This window comes from Tenrec ecaudatus, chromosome 7, assembly GCF_050624435.1.
Source record: "Tenrec ecaudatus isolate mTenEca1 chromosome 7, mTenEca1.hap1, whole genome shotgun sequence".
Classification (NCBI taxonomy): domain Eukaryota; kingdom Metazoa; phylum Chordata; class Mammalia; order Afrosoricida; family Tenrecidae; genus Tenrec; species Tenrec ecaudatus.
This window is the reverse complement of record NC_134536.1, coordinates 40,615,755-40,632,824: the sequence shown is the minus strand read 5'-3', so window position 1 is coordinate 40,632,824 and position 17,070 is coordinate 40,615,755. Positions and strand designations below refer to the sequence as shown.

Below are 17,070 nucleotides of genomic sequence, written 5' to 3'. Positions count from 1 at the left end.
GAAGAAATCAAATCAATGATGTTTTTATAACTTCAAATAGGGCATTTTTAGCACACTCCACAAACTTCTAAATTGGAAGTAAAAAACATTATGAAAACTCAACAGAAAGCTTAAATTTGTTATTTTTTCACAAAGATAGAAAAATGGCTAATTATGAAATAGGAAAATGACATTGGAGTCTTCTACATTCAAACATTTAAAAAATACAACACAGGGGGACAATAATTAATAATCTATAGTTTTGATATAATTTCAGGTTAGTTCATTTTTATATATAAAACGTATAGACTCGAATATAAGCCAAGTTTTTCAGCACATTTTTTATGCAGTTTTTGTGGTAAAATTAGGTGCCTCGGCTGATAGTTGGGTCGGCTTATACTCAAGAATACATGGGATATTCCTAGAAGAAAAACTTGTGGAAAATAATGTTTTGCTAACTGGTTTTATGGACTGCATGCTTTTAAAGTAAAACAGATGTGTTTTAGTAGGGAGTGAACATTGTCATATTTAAACTGATCTTTCCCATAACTGATTGAGAGTAGCTGAATTGTAAAACTCTATAAGGGAGACAATCACTTTACCCATAAATTTTTTTCAATCATTTTATTGGGGGCTCCTACAACTCTTATCAATCTATATATACATCCATGTATAAAGCACATTTGTACATTTGTTACCATCATCATGCTCAAAACATTTGCTTTCTACTTGAGCCCTTCCTTGGTATCAGCTCCTCATTTTTTAAAAATCATTTTATTAGGGGCTCATACAACTCCTATCACAATCCATACATACATACATCAATTGTGTAAAGCACATTTGTACATTCATTGCCCTCATCATTCTCAAAACTTTTGCTCTCCACCCAAGCCCCTGGCATCAGGTCCTCATTTTTCCCCTCCCTCCCCACTCCCTTATGAACCCTTGATAATTTATCAATTATTTTCTCTGTCCCATGTCTCCCTTCCCCCACTTTTCTGTTGTATGTCCCTCAGGGAGGAGGTCACATGCAGGTCCTTGAAATAGGTGCCCCCTTTCCAACCCATCCTCCCTATGCCCTCCCAGTATCGCCACTCACACCACTGGTCCTGAGGGGATCATCCGCCCTGGCTTCCCTGTGTTTCCAGTTCCCATCTGTACCAGTGTACATCCTCTGGTCTAGTCAGACTTGCAAGGTAGGATTCGGATCATGATGGGGGGGGGGGCGGAAGAAGCATTTTTCATCGTTGTTACATCGCACCCTGACTGTCTCACTGTCTCATCTCCTCCCCAAGACCTACCCATAACTTTTCATTCCAACTGCTTTGCTAGAAAAAGTAACAAATAATCCGATTGGCTATTGCAACAAACAAATGCAATGTAACCAAGTATTTCATTGCCATGTACCAAAAGGCCAGTGCTCGTCCAGTAAAAATGATTCTTTCTGCCTTGACTTCCCACTTCTTTCAGTCTGGTTGCAAAAGTGAATGAACAATTAAATCTCTCCGCAGTGGCCAACCTGGGTTCCTGACTGGCGAGTGTTCGGATGGACGAGGGATCACCGGAGGATGTGTGAACACGTTGGTGTGGGTCTCTTTCTTCAAGTTCCTATTGTCCACTGTTTGCTCTTCCATCCCCTAATTCAGGGTTTCTTCCTGAACCGACCCAATGGCAGTGATTTTGGTTTGGGTTCTCTGCCCTCCCTGGACCAGTCCCACGGTTTCCATGTCTATATCTTCATCCCACCCTCCCTTCTCTTTTCTCTCTTCCCAAACCCAAACCCAAGACCATTGCCATGGGGCCACAATGAGCGTACAGGGCCAAGTAGAACTGTTCCCTAGGATTTCGTTATGCAAGCAGACACACAGTATCAACTTCCTCCCTGGGAGTAGCTCTTGGTTTGAACTACTGATCTTGAAGTTAATAATCCACTGTATAACCCACTACGCCACTAGGATCCCCTGTTTTCACTTTAGAGTTTACCCTCCTGGTTCTGAAATTAAAATGTGAATGAGAAAATTATTCTTCTCTTTCAAAAAACAAAATCAAATAGAAATACATAATATACATTTCATTTCCTGCGATTAGAAGATGAACAGAATAGCTAAAATCAACGGACAGTTTGCTTTTCCTGTCACATCACATGGGCAGCCCTTGTTTTGGTTTTATCTGGCATGACAGTTCAAGCCAAGCTACCTTATTTGTGCCTCTGCGACACTTTGCCCCATGGGAGATTGCCGTGCGTACTGTGAACGGAGGCAAGTGTAATGGCCAGCGCCAAATAATTTGGTTTATCTGCTCAGAGGAGAGAGGTGCAGCTGAACTAGAAGTATATTCAACCTTTCCCTCCTGAAAGAATGTGTTTATTTTGGCAAGACTTTTCCCGTAAGTAAATTTCCATTAAGATAGCACATGTGGAAAATGCAAGGACATTGAGTAACAGCATTGTTACATAAACATACCATCTATTCTATATCAAGCCAGGCTTTCAGAACATGCATAAAGCAAAAATCTAATAACGTGGTACTGACGAATCGACACAGTATTTTGACTTTAATAAAATTCAGACGCTGAACAGGGTTATGATAACCGGAGATAATGAGCTGTGGAAAGCAAGGTGACCAGATGCCCTGATTTTTAACAAACTTTTCCGCGTCCCGTGGCATGTTTTAAAAGTCTTGATTTTTGGAAAGAATGCACCACAAGGTAGGGTATACGGTTTTGGGGCTCCCAAGTGGCTATTTCGCCAGGATATGAGTTTTATCAGTGGGGTCTCGCTGGTGTCCCTCTTTACCAATGTTAAAATCTGGTCTCCTTTGGGGAGGTTTGTTTTACTCTCCCCCACCCCACCCCCGTTTTAAAGCACAGATAAATGTTGCAAAAACACATTTTCTTTCTGAAATATGAAGTTGCGGAGAATAGGCATCCACTAATAAATTACCCTCTGCAGCCAGTCTGCCACATCATTTCTATTTTCTGAAAATCTTACCTGAAGACTGTTTAATTAAAGTGAAGGTCACTTTCCTCGTTCTTAGGACCCATACCCCTTGTGGAGCCCAGGCCGATTCTGGTTGCAAGTCTGGCCCTTCTCACAGCTGCTGAATGCTGCCTGTCATGGCCACGGCCAATAGCTCTCTCTTCTCTCCTGTTCTTCCGAGAATGTTACGTGACACCACATACATTTGGGTTGAGGAACATAAAGCAACATCTGCTAGACATAATGAACTGCAGAGCAGTAATATTTGATATTTCCAAAGGAAAATTCTAAGCGGAAATGGGGTGCTGAAACCACTCAAAAAACAGTTGATACCACAGGCACCTACATATCACTCCCAGCAGACTGGCTGGCAAGAGATGATGCCACATTCTTGTCTCCTTCACTCCCCTTCCCGGATTCTCCTCCCTGATAAACATCTGAGGGCACTCTTCACAAACGCCAGCATCTCGTCTTTTTGAACTCGAATGGCAGAGTTAAGCAGAAAACACGTGACCATGCGTTGCTCCCTAGAGACCTGCTTCCTAGGTCACGGGGCACATCACAGTGGCCTTTTCCTGTTCCCTAACATCACCAAGTATTCACCAGGATTTACTGATGGACCCAGTCATTACCATCTGGATAGCATCCATGCCATGTTTCTTTCTTTCTTTCTTTTTAATCGTTATATTGGGGGCTCATACAACTCTTATCACAATCCATACATACATCAATTGTGTAGAGCACATTTGTACATTCACTGCCCTCATCATTCTCAAAACATTTGCTCTCCACCTAAGCCCCTGGCATTGACTCCTCATTTCCCCGCCCCCCTCCACACTTCCCCCACCTTCAGGAACACTTGATCTATAAATCACTATTTTGTCAAATCTTGCCCTATCCGACGTCTCCCTTCACCAGCTTTTCTGTGGTCCGTCTCCCAGGGAGGAGGTCACATGTGGATTCTTGTAATCAGTTCCCCCTTTCCACCCCACTCTCCCTCCACCCTCCCAGTATCGCCACTCATACCACTGGTCTTGAAGGGATCATCCGCCCTGGATTCCCTGCATTTCCAGTTCCTATCTGTACCAGTATACATTCTCTGGTCTAGTTAGATTTGTAAGGTAGAACTGGGATCAGGATAGTGGGGGAGGAGGAAGCATTTAGAAACTACAGGAAAGTTGTATGTTTCATCGTTGCTACATCACACCCTGACTGGCTCATCTCCTCCCCAAGACGCTTCTGTAAGGCGATGCCCAGTGGCCTACAAATGGGCTTTGGGTCTCCACTCCACACTCCCCAACTCATTCACTGTGGTAAGATTTTTTTTGTTCTGATGATGCCTGATACCTGATCCCTTCAACACCTTGTGATCACACCGGCTGGTGTGCTTCTCCCATGTGGACTTTGTTGCTTCTGAGCTAGATGGCCGCTTGTTTATCTTCAAGCCTTTAAGACCCCAGACGTTATATCTTTTGATAGCCAGGTACCATCAGCTTTCTTCACCACATTTGCTTATTCACCCGCTTTGTCTTCAGCAGTTGTGTCGGGAAGGTGAGCATATTGGAATGCCAATTTAATGGAAGAAAGTATTCTTGCATTGAGGATGTACTTGAGTGGAGGCCTAATGTCCATCTGCTACCTTAAGACTAAAGCTATAAATATATGCACATAGATCTATTTTCCCATCCTCATATATAAATATATTTGCATATGTACATGCCATTATTTAGACCTCTATAAATGCCCTTTGCCTCCTAGCTCTTTCCTCTATTTCCTTTTACTTTCCTCTTGCCCCACTATCATGCTCAGTCTTCATTTGGGTTTCAGTAATTCCCGGGGTTTGTTAACACCACTACCTTTTCCCCAACTCCCCCTCTCCCATGTCCCCCTAGAACTGTTGATCCCATTGTTTTCTCCTCCAGATTGTTCATCCAGCCTATTTTATTTAGACAGGCCTCCAGAGATAATAATATGGGCAAAAACAAGACAGAGCAAAACCAAGCAACAATATACAACAACAAAACAATGACAAAAAGAAAACAAAACACAACAAGAAATAAAAGCTTGTATTTAGTTCAAGGACTGTTTGCTGGCCCTTAGGAGCGTTTTCCAGTCCCGTCTGTTGGGGCACCACGCCCTGGCCCCAAAGTCCACCTGCAGCATTCCCTGAGGACCTCACCACTCCATCCCCTTGCTGCTCTGTTGCACCCCACTTAGTGTTTTGCCTCAGTGTGGTGGGATCAGAACGGGCACAATCTCACACTGTGTCTCTTGTGTTGTCCCTTGTAGGGCTTTGGGTCAATGAGGGACGTCATGTCTCATAGTGGGGCCAGCCATGTGGTCCTCTCTGTGGACTGGCTACTCTAATTGGATACAGCATCTTCAAGGCCTGGTAGGCCAGGACGTGCTCCACTTTCTCCTCCTTCCCCTTCATCTTCTCCCATGTGCTCTGATCAGATATGTCCCTTTCCCGGAGCTGTAGACTCAATGCCATCCTTTGAAATAAATTCTTCTGGGGGGAGAGGCAGGTATCCATGTAGTAGTTGGGATTGGGGCTGGCCCCTCAGACCTCTCCACCATGCCATGTTCCTAAAGAGTAGTGCTTTCCTCAGGCATACTGCTTTTTTTCCTGCTTTTCTGAAACAGTTTTGTTGTTGTTGTTTTTTCAACCTGGTCAGTGAACTTAAAGGACTCTCTATTAGTTGTAAAGAGCTACAGTCTCAGAAACCCACAGGGGCAGTTCTACTCTGTTCTAAAAGACCAATCTGCATTGGAATTGACACCATGGTAGTGAGTTTTAATTGTGTGCTGTGTATTAGGTTATTTGTCTTGTTTATTTCTGAATCAGCTGGAATCAAGTCAACCCAGACTCATGATGGCCCCATGTGTGTCAGATTCTATTTTGGAAGATCAACCAGGCTTTTCTTCATCATAGGCACTTAGGGATGGATTTTGACCTCCAACCTTTCAATCAGCAACCAAGCTGGGTAAGTTTTTGTACCATGCAGGAACTCCAATTTGTTTCAGAGGGTATTATCCTGGTCTAACACACTGGATGCTTCACAAAACGGGAGTGGTTGACAGGCATTATGTGCGGCTTACACTGAGGGGTGCAGACTGACTCACTGACTGATGATTCCTTCTGGAATCAATGATATCGTGGTGGAAGCAAAATGAAATGGAAACATATGGGACTGAGAGCTAGAATTGACAAATTACAATTCCAAATCTACCCAGCTTTATAATCTCGGGAGATTCACTAGCTTCTCTAAACCTATATCCATAAAACAGAAAGATTGCTCATAGCCCTGACTCCTGTTCTCATAGATTGGGAGGGGGGGGGGCGATCAGTTTCAAATTTCTACCCAAGTGTCTTAGATACCAACCATGAAGAGGGTCCTCAAGTTAATATCATTCTGAAATCCAAACTGCTAACTATATGCGGGAGCTTCGAAAGAGTCCTCCCACAGTTGAATGAGAACATTCTTGCCCCCATCTAAGGTTCAGTTAGCCTCTTATCCTTAGCCTCTGGATAAGGGTAAATCGCTTATCTTCTGGAACTTTATAGTCTTACATATTTTTCCCCAACAGTTTTACTGGTCCCCAATTTTCATATCATAAAATTCAATAGTTCAATCATTTAAATTTTAAAGGACCATAACAGTTTATAAGGATCCTGGTGCCAATGTTAGGTAAACGCAGGACTCTAATTGAAATGATTCAAACACACAAGCTTCTTTGAGGGAGAAGAAGAGGCTATCTGGTCTCCAGAAGACGAACAGTCTTAGAAACCCACAGAAAGTTGCTCTGAGCAAGAAGTGACTTAATGGCATTGGGTCTGGTTCCTTTGGGTTGTTTTGAGTTTTTTTTAGGAGTTTATGCTTATGCCATTGTATCTATTGATCTTTATAATATCAGCAATTACAACAAAAAAGTAAATATTAATTCATTTAAAAACAGTACTAAAAATAACATTTTGGGGGAAATATTCCCCTCTACCCCCTCCTACAAGTCTAACAGTAAGTTGCATTGCCTTACATTCTTAAAGGCATCTTTAATATTTGGCTCAGTAGAGGACAGCCGGAGTCTCCCATCTGCTCTGCACGCAGTCTTTCTGCATTCTATCACACATCACATACTCTCTGGGAAACTCAACTGCTTTCTCCTGAGAGAATAAGCATTTAAATGGGCTAATAACAACTTAGTGTTCTTATAAAAATAGTGTTTTTTTCTCTTAGAACCCTGACCTCCACATTTTCACAGTCCACACTTCGGAAATAATTACTCTACACTTTGAACAGATTTCTAAACAACACCTAATAGATATGAAAATGTACTTCTCCCTTCTGTGGGCAATGTTCCAGCAAAGTCCTGTTGAAAGAAATGTCACATTTTCTTGACCTACTTTTTCTTCTTTTAGTTAAACTCCGCGACCTTCCATCAAAACTTGGCCTTACTCCCATAATGTGTCCATATTTATACTACAACAACTGAGGCGCCTTGGTGGCACAGTCGGTGATGAGTTCATCTGCTGACCACAAGGTCAGCCGTCCAAAGTGACCAGCCGCTCCACAAGAGAAAGACAAAGCTCTCTATTCTTATAAAAATTTGCAGCCTCGGGACCTCAAGGGCACTGTACTCTGTCCTATGGGATCAGTATGAAACAGAACGGAATCAACAGCAGCGAGTTTGGCTTAGATAATAACGGAAATGGTAAAAATCATCATTTAAAAATTCCCACCTTCCCAATCTTTTTCATCGTTTCCATCATCTGTGATGTATAAGGGGTCGCAGTTCTCTTTGGGTTCCCTTTTGGCTAGTGTCTGTGAAGACACGCATTGCTTTCCATGCTCCTGTGTTATCTGCAGGAACCCCAGTGGCATAGTGTGTTAAGTGTTGGGCTGCTCCCTACAAGGCTGGAAGTTCAAATCCACCAGCTGTTCCATGGGAAAAAAATGAGGCAAGATTTACAGTCTCCAAAACTCTTAGGTCTACTTTGTCTTACAAGATGACTATGTGTTAGAATCGACTCAATGGCAGTGTTTTTGGCTTTTGTCACAACAGCTGGATCTACCACCCATCGAGGGATGGCAAGGACACAACAGCATTGTGTTTCTTTGTGCATGGGGCTGCCTGGGGTGAGGGGCAACTCAACAGCAGCTTACAGGATCTCATGAAGACTTTCGTCGCTATACTTTAAAAACAATTTTTTAATACGCCTATGACCTCTTTCTTAAAAGTCCGATGATGGGAGGACATACTTTGCTTTGTTTTCCCATTCGGTCCTTTCTAAAAAGCCTGTGCTTCCTCTCATGCTCTAGCCTCCACATCTTTCCAGTGGATGACACAAAGTGCCCGAGGGCGAAGACTGAACAATAGCAACTTGATTTTGTCCCTGCTGTGCTTTCATCTTGCAGCAAAAAAGAAGAAAAAAAAAAAAAAAGGAAAGTTCTTACTCAGATCACGGCTTATCAGGAACCATAATGACTAAGATGATCTGAGAGAGAGCCGCCATTTGTTGAAGCATCCACTTAGAAGGGGATCATCCTCGCCCGTCATTTTCTGGATGAGGTAATCAGGTCTCAGGGTTAATTCTTCGCTAATGTCACAGAATAAAGCATGGTAGAACCAAGATCACTGTCCTCATGTCTTCCCCCTGGCGTCTTTTATTAGAGCACATAGGCAAGAGCAGGCAGAATCTCCTTTCTCCCATCTCACATTCCAACCATTCTGTGTTTGCATGGCATAGAGCAAAACCAAAAGTGATCTTTTCAATGCAATCTATAATTAGCATTTTTTAAATGGCCACTACACTTATCTAGGAAAGAAAAGAAAAAGCATTTAGCAATCAAATCAGACCTTTTTAAAGTGCACAGGAAGCCTTTTTCCAATGCAATGACTCAACTATGGTTTGTTGTGTCATGCTGGGCATGACTTCAAATATAACCCTTTTAGCTAAAACTGTTCTGAAACAAATTAAAATTTTAAGAACAGTTAAAGAATTCGTTCTGCTTTCCCATCTACATTTTCTGTCTTAAAAAATAAAACAAAAACAAACAAAATCACATGTTTTTGACGTGGATTTTCTCCTTTATTTCTGCAGTGTTGTGAGAGAAATAATCTCTGTCATCATGAGAGGGTAAAGCTAATCTACTGTACAAATGACTTGCCCATCAGAATACACTGAATTTGAATGACTCTGGAAAGCTGTGTCCTATGAATGACCCACGTCACCCACCCCCTCTTGGGAGTGAATGCCTCCAATTGTGAAGCTGAAAGCAGTAATTATTACAAGTGGCTCTGACATTCAGGAACAAAGAGCATGGACAATTTCTGAAAGCAGCGAGAAGTGGATTAGAAAGCAATTCCACATCAACACCCCCTTCAGCCCCCCTCATCCCCAGCCGGCCCTCAGAACTCGGGGAGAGAAGTCATCATCTCTTCTCCCACCAAGGCCAAGACTGAAGGGCATAGGAATCGTTGTGTTTCATGTAAATGTACTTCTCCCACTCCTTATCTTCTCCTATCTTATTTGGGGGGGAAATGAATAAAATGCATTTCTTTTCGCTGTCCTTTTCTTTTTAAATGAAGTCACTCGCACCAGTTATAGGACTGCTTTTGTGTGACTTTGTCATCAGCCATAATAAGCAAGCATAATTCAGATAAAGTCACAATTATTTGGGCTCTGAAGTCTTTCAAAGAACGTCCATCTACTTTGATCATCACAATGTGAGGGGTCGGGGGAGGCTTAAAGGAGGAAACTCAAAGGCCAAACCCATTGTCACTGAGTGAATTCTATTTCATGGCGACCCTAAGGCAGAGCAGAACTGTCCCACCGGGCTTCCAGGGCCATCAGCAGGTCACTGCGAGTCAGTCAAGGGATGGCTGTGTGTTGGAATTCATCTTTATGGGCATAAATTGCCATAACTTTCTCCCATGGAATAGCTTGTGGGTTGGAAATGCTGACCTTTCAGTCAGCAGCCTAGCACTTAACCACTGGGTCCACAAGGCCCTGAGCTTGAGACTACTGTAGCCACTTTTCAAATGAGGTGGCTGGTTCCCTGGGACAGTTGTCAAAGGTACAGAAGACAAGGAGGGATGAGTGCTCCCCCAAGGGATGGGGGCTCCAGGCAGAGTCTGGAGGGAGGAGTGCTCTCAAAAGGAAGGATATATATATGAAAACAGCAGCCACCTCTGCCCTGGAAAACAGAGTCGGGCTGGGGAAGCGAGAGAGGTGCAAGCGGACATGTGGACAAAGGCTGTCTTGGGCATCCCTGTCTACCTTCAGGGCGTTCGTTCAGCCAAGTACACAGGGAGTGTGGGCTGTGCCTTCCCCAAGATACACAAATCTCATTACAACAATAGCAAAAAGATAGCAGGCACAGTTGGGGGTTCTTGGTTGTTCCTGCCTTAGGCCAAAGCTAGTTAAATCAGAAATCTTGAAAAAACAATGGTGGTGTTACTGAGCACATCCTGGGCAACACAAATCTACACCTTTCAGTCTCATGTTTGCACTGTCCCATTCCTTCCGTCTGTGTTTGAACTTAGATGCTAGGCTCCTGGTTTGCTGAAGACGGTGATTTACTGTGGAGAGCTTAACTCCATTATCAGCCTTGACACTAATTCTGCTCCCATTTGTGTCCTCTCTGATCAATAACCAGCAATGGAAAAAGCTTTGCCATCTGGCAGAGTGCTTTTGAAAGTAGAAAATAACCCCCTAACCCAACAGGCTCAGTCGAAGTTCTGGTGGCCCTATGAGTTACACATTGGACTGCCAACTACAAGGTCAGCAGTTTGAATCCACTAGCAGATCCTCAAGAAAAAGATGAGGTTTTTTTTACCTCCAGAAAGATCTATAACCATAGAAACCCAAAGGAAGAGTTCTACTCTGTCCTATAGACTTACTATGAATCAGAGTTGACTTGATAGCCTGGATTTTTTGGGTTTGGATCTGGACCAAGGAAAGGAAGATAGGTGGATTATCTGGCAGTGTGCTTAAAGGACATTGGAATGCCAGGGCCAAATGAACATGGCTCATATCCCCAAATCAATCCTGTGAACTTTTCTAAAGTGTATGTGTCTGCATGTCCCCATCGTGGCCCTTCACCAGCTTCTGTTATTAGTGAGAACGGATCAATTGTATGTCGTGACTGTGATGATTTCCTTTGTTTTCCATGAGCTATACTTGTCATGTCGCTTCACTATGGCCTCAGGCTGATGGTCTCCCGCATCTGAATGATTTTTATCTATGTCTTATTTTTTTCCTATTGAAGACTTAAGAAAGGAGTGTCTGCAAAACACACTTGAATTTGGGGTTGTTCCCCCCTACAACATTTGCCCAAATATCTTTTGAACTTGCTTGTTTATAGCGCAAAGAAATTGGAAGCATTCTGAATGCTGCCACTGGTTCCTAGCCCTTAAATTATTCTGAAAAATAAAGTTAATAAAAGACATCAGGGCAAGTTCTGCTCTTTCCACATCAGTTTCTAAAAGGTGGTCGAAATTATTGCAAATGAGTGTAATTTCAACAATTCTCTTTAAAAACAAAACCAGGCCTAACACTTACAAAACGACGTGTGGTGCTTGTGTGTGTATCACTTCTGACTCCACAGATGGGAGCAGCCCCACAGGGTTTCCCAGGCTGTAACCTGTAGGGGGCAGATTGCCAGGCCATCTATCTCCACCGGCCGCTGGTGGGCTTGCTTCAAACCACTGACCCTTTGTTAGCAGCGGAACACTCAACCACTGTACCAGCGGGGCTCCTTTGCAGAATTCCAGACATCTTCTCTGACCCTGGGCAGCCTTATTACACGTTTTAGTTGGGCACGGACACAGAGCCAAGCAGTGAGGAAACAAACCAGGTTCTAGTTATGCAGTATTAGGAAAACTGCCAGATACAGATCTAGATATATAGATACAGACAGAGACAGAAATACATAGATTGGTTGGTGGATAAATAAAACCCATAGTATTACCTGTCAGGAACTTTGCTTGAAAGCTTTATCACTTTTAAAGAAAATATGGCAAAACCAACCCATATGTAGTTGCTGTTTACATATATATGTGCATGTGTGTGCACGCGCATGTGTAGAAAGAACATTTTTAAAAACCACCACAGCTAGGCCTGGTGGGAAGGAGTGTGAAGGTTCAGAACAGAAAGGCAGGAGGCAGGCAAGGCAAAGCCCCAAGCCTCCCTCCCTCCCAATGAGGGCAGACACAGGGCTCATAAAAAGAGAGTTCTCCGCCCTCACTGGCAACTAGGCCACGGCTTTTCCTGTCTTTGAGCTCTGCTTCTGGGTAGACGAGCTCTGGTTGTAAGCAATCCCAGGAGACGGTTAGGAGGGTGTCTGCAACGAAGCTTACACACAGGACCCCGGAGCATTCATGCTCCAGCAATGGCGTCCTCACATCGACTCCATCCCACTACCTGTCACTACCCCGTGCGGGCACCCACCCAACACCATACCTGCCACTCTTCTCCAGCACGCCTTCCTTTCCCGATGCCCGTCAGCTGCGGAGCCACCCAGGGGCCACGCACCTGCGGCGACTTGCCTGTTGCGCACAAACCTTGGGCCATTTGATGCGCTTGCCAAGGGTTACCGCTCACTTTCCTAGCCAGGTACCTTCCCCTGGGGGGCGCGGGGCGGGAATCAAAAGGACAGTGTCCCCACCGCTTGCTTTGGCCACATCCTACTCCGTGAAGCCCTGCCCACATCTGTGTCTCCGCTGAAAACTGAATCCGGGCCTGTTGGTTGGTTTCTTCTCAGTTGCCCTGTGCTGAGCAAACTGCTTGCCGTAGCTGATGCCTTTGAGCTGCTGAATTATTAATTATTGCAGTCTCGAAAATTATAGCCTCATTTTAATTGCAAAGACTTTACTTTTATTTCCTTGTACGTAAACACAAAGAGATAGACAGGAGTTTTAAAAAGGAGACAATACAAAAACACCAGTCATCAGAAAACCCCAAAATGAGTCAGGTAGTTGTCCTGCCTCTCTGACTCAACTCTTGTTTCCTCAGCCTTTTGAAAGTAGGCTTCCCGAAGAGACAGCAGAATGACACTAAGGGGCTGATTTTGTATCAGATTGTAACTAATATTAACTCACACACATGCACTGGCTTATAGTCTATTAAGCACATATTCCATGGTTCACTCCTGCCATTTTATTTTATTTTTTAACATTTATTTTGAAATACGTGGTTGACTAAGCAGATCATATATGCTTGGTACCATATATGCTTGTGTACAAGCCAAGTTTTTCCAGCACATTTTAAATTCAGTTTTTTGTGGTAAAAAATTAGGTGCCTCAGCTGATATTCGGTCGACTTATACTCAAGTATATATGGTATATTTAACAACTTTTCACACTTCCCAATGTCTTGCCCTGTTATCCTCTTTTGCCCATCTCCCTCTTGCTCTTTACAACTCAAACCTAGTTGTTGATCTGCTTGACCAAACTGTTCATATCCTTTGGTGTGAGGCGGATCATAAAATTGTATCAGCACTTAGGTATGGGTAGAATTTTCCAGTTCCTCTCAGCAGCCCAAAAAACCCCAAGACTGAGTCTCCAAGTCGTGAGCCCTCCTTTCGTCTCTTCCCCACGCTCTCCCAGTTCTGCTATGGTTCACCATTCCTTCCAGCAAGGATTTCGCTTCCTTCTCTGACGGCCATTGCAATTGTCACTCTCTCACCCAACACCTTCCCTCACTTTAAGTAACCATGGCCCGTGTTCATACCAATGCTTGGAGTTTTCTGTTGTACCTCTGCCTGGATCCCACCCTCGCCCCGTGTCTGCTTCTCAGAGCCCACCTGGGCTTGTCCGCAGTGTCCTCACTGGTCCACTGTGCTAAGGGTGCCCTCCTCTGAGATGGAGCCCTGCTTCCTCGCCAGGTCTGTCTAGGACTTGTTTCTGCTTCACAATGGCCAGTTTCTTCAAAGGCAAAAGTTAGTATGCTAAATTGTTGTCAGTCTCCTATGGACTCAATTTTTAATGCTCTTAGAAAATAGCTGCCTTTTCAGTTCAAAGCTGTGATCCTGTTTTAATTCGGAGGAATTCTTCAAATTTTCAGCAACTTCTCTGAGATGTAATTAAGAAAGGTCTTCACTTCTCAAGGTTTTCAATGCACCCAAATCTCGAAGTTGTCACTTAAAAGCTAACTCCCATGCCTTGTATTAGTTCAGAACCTCACGATTACATAACCCAGTCGCCCTAAACAAACATTAATGAGAACAGATAAACTTACACTAAGACACAAACACCTCATATGCAACATGTAACAATATACTTCAAAAGCTTGGATTCAGGAAAGGCATTTAAATGGAGGTCAAGATTTCCATCCAGGGCACTGATGGATATTAGACAATAGTTTCTAGTACCCCTCTGGCCATAGGGAAGATTGCCTTTGACTCATGTCTATCACGTTACGGGACTAGCAAACACTTACTGATCTAATACAGAGTAGGGAGCATTAACAGTTCTTAAAATTCAATTTTAGAATCCTACTAAATACATTGGTAGTGGAATGTGAATGTCATTTATTTCCTATGGAAAAAGACTCTTGTTCTTCAATAAAACTTTTATATACATCTTTACCTCAGTTTTTCCTTTCTCAAAACAAGCCAAGTTAGTTTTAAAAACAAACTCTTTTTGGGACTAACTAAAGCTCAATAGATGACATTTTGTGGAAGAAACATGCACATTATTGCTAAACTTTTCTTTGTACGGATCAGGCATACCTTGGAGGTGGGTGATGCATCAGATGGCTAACGACAAAGTCGGTAGGCAGAAGCCACCAGCTGCTCCATGGCAGAGAGATAAGGCTCTCTGCTCCCAGAAAGATTCACAGCTCAGAAATTCAAAAGGGGCAGTTGGATACTGTGCTATAGAGTCAGTGTGAGTCAAAATCTACTCAGTGGCAGTGAGTTTGGGAGTTTTTTATTCTTTGTAATTACTGCAATAAAGCAGGGAGATCATTTCAAATCTCACTGGGGTTTCAGAGACATAAATCAGCTGGCAGGTAGGGGGCAAACACTGGAAGAAGATGTTAAAATTTTACAGGAATAGACAGCCTCATCTTCTACTGGCGAGCAACTAGTGGGCTTGAACCACTGGCCTTGCACATCACAGCCTGAAGCATAATCACTACACCACCAGGGCTCCTATAGACATTAACACTCACTACCACTGAGTCAATTCTGACTCCTGATGACCCCATAAGACATGGCATAAATGTGCCTGTGGGTTTCTGAGACTGTAACTCTTTACGGGTGTAGAAAGCCTTATCTTGGTCCCATGAAGTGGTTGGTGGCTTCAAAGAAATGACCTTGCAGATCACAGCCCAATGTGTAATCACTACGTCACCAGCAATGAAGGGAGTAGGTGTTGAGAATGGTAGGAAAACAACTAAGATAGCAGCAGCAGAAGGAAAAAGCTGACTGAGGCCAGGTGGTGGGCTGCTTCACTTAGACTGTAAGGTGCTCTGGGAGCCTCCAGGTGACCTCAAGTGCTATCAGTGTTCCACTGAGAGGTACTGAAGGCCAAAGTCGTCTTAAAACTGAGGTGCTAAAAGTCAGCTTTAGTCGGGATTTAAAATCAAATCCAAAACCGAACCAAACTCACTTCCATTGGGTCCATTCCTACCATCGTGACTCTATAGACCAGAGTAGGACTACCTCTTTGAGTTTCCAAGGCTCTGTCGATCTGTATGGAGCAGAAAGCCTCATCTTTCCCCAACAGAGCAGCTAGTGGGTTTGAAACACTGACCTTGAGACCAATTCATCACCTGCTATGCCACCAGCACCCCTATTAGGGATTAAAATAGGTGGAGACATCATCTCTACATATTCAAATTCTTTACCCAAGTTTAGAAACAATTTATCCATAATGAGTCCCACTGAAGGTCTTGACTCAGTCATTGTGGCAGAACATGTGAATACGACAGGGCACATTTTCCTTTTACAATGGGCCCATTTATCAAAGCTAACACAAGAGTCCCAATAACTTTAAAGATACATGAAATAAAATATCAAAGCATAGACTAATAGCTACAATAGTGCACTGGCTCCAGAAATACTTAAGGCAATTTCTAATCTTAAGATATGACTTGGGGGTGTTGGTGGGACTTTCACCTAAACATCTGAAAGAGAAAATAGGGTTCTCCAAAAAAAAAAATCACTGAGTTTATTTTAGAAGACAGAAACAGGATCTACAGGCTGTTGGTCAGTAAGGGTTAGGCAAGGGCTTTACTGAACGGAACTATGGGAACCCCCAAGGGGCGAGGACAGACATCACAAAGGCAACGGCAAACACTAACAACAACAACAAAAAGAAGAAGAAGGGGAAAACATAACTGACGCAACTGCTTAGGAATACCACATCACCTAATAGTTGTCGCCTCACAGGGAAGACACTGGGATCTGGCAAACGCAAAGGACAGTCCCATCAACTCAACAGCATGCAGCGACATAACAACAACCCATCAAAATGCGCCAAACCCACCCAAACTGTGGTGGCAGAAAAGGCTACCATGAAGACGAAGCCCGTGGAAGGGCTCCACTCTAGTTACACAGGAAGTCGGCGTGAGTCGGAGTGATAGCAGCCAGCTGGTCATCTCTTCCCTGCCCCACCCCCAGCAGAAACATGGCAGTCGGCTTCCATCGAGAGCACAGCCTTGGAAGCCCCAAGAGGAGTCTCTAGTCTGCGCCATGGGCTCCTATCAGTTGGGACTTGACTTGATGGCAATGGGTTTCATTTTGGGTTTGGATTTGATATGTTTTATTTGTTGCTTTTTTTACCTCTCCTCTAAGAGACCCTTGGTGGATAAACTAGTAACTGCTGAGAGAGGGATAGTCTGAACTGCCCAGTGGCACCTCAGCAGAAAGGCCTGGTGATCCACCTCAGAAAGGCAGCAGCCTTGAAAAGACCGTGGAATAGAGTTCAACTGTGCAAAACACAAGAGTTTGTAATCAATCCCCAGAAACTGATTGGTTTTGCAGCTTTGTTTTCTTTCATTTTGCTTTGGTTCTGACCAGCTTCCCCACTACTCCAGACACCCAATAAGTTCTCCTTTCGGCTCAGGTCCTACAAAGAAACCGCCCAGCTTGAGTCATTTCGAC

At 43.6% G+C, this 17,070-nt stretch overlaps 1 protein-coding gene across 2 annotated transcripts in view; it reads right to left on the bottom strand.

Annotated features, from left to right (window-relative positions):
* ARHGAP18 (Rho GTPase activating protein 18) overlaps window positions 1-17,070 on the bottom strand; it is a 228,662-nt gene that overhangs the window by 59,411 nt on the left and 152,181 nt on the right. The window lies entirely within an intron of this gene.